Source organism: Rhincodon typus, chromosome 18 (assembly GCF_021869965.1).
Source record: "Rhincodon typus isolate 14 chromosome 18, sRhiTyp1.1, whole genome shotgun sequence".
NCBI classification, from domain to species: domain Eukaryota; kingdom Metazoa; phylum Chordata; class Chondrichthyes; order Orectolobiformes; family Rhincodontidae; genus Rhincodon; species Rhincodon typus.
In genome coordinates, this window is record NC_063349.1 from 41,400,585 (window position 1) to 41,400,852 (window position 268).

The following is a 268-nucleotide window of genomic DNA, read 5'->3' on the forward strand; positions in this document are numbered from 1 at the left end:
TAATATACATAATTTATGTAAATACAGGAATGAATATGTAGTCTATTCTGTGATTTGTATGGGTTATTAATATTAAGCAGGAATCTTTCATGACCCAGGAATGTAAAAAAAATGAAGTAATAGCTTCAACAATTAAGCAGAGATGAATTTGCAATGTCAAGTCATAACAAAGCTGCAGCGAATTAAAGACAGCAAGGCGTAGAGCTGGATGAACTCAGCAGGCCAAGCAGCATCATAGGAGCAGGAAGGCTGACGTTTCGGGCCTAGA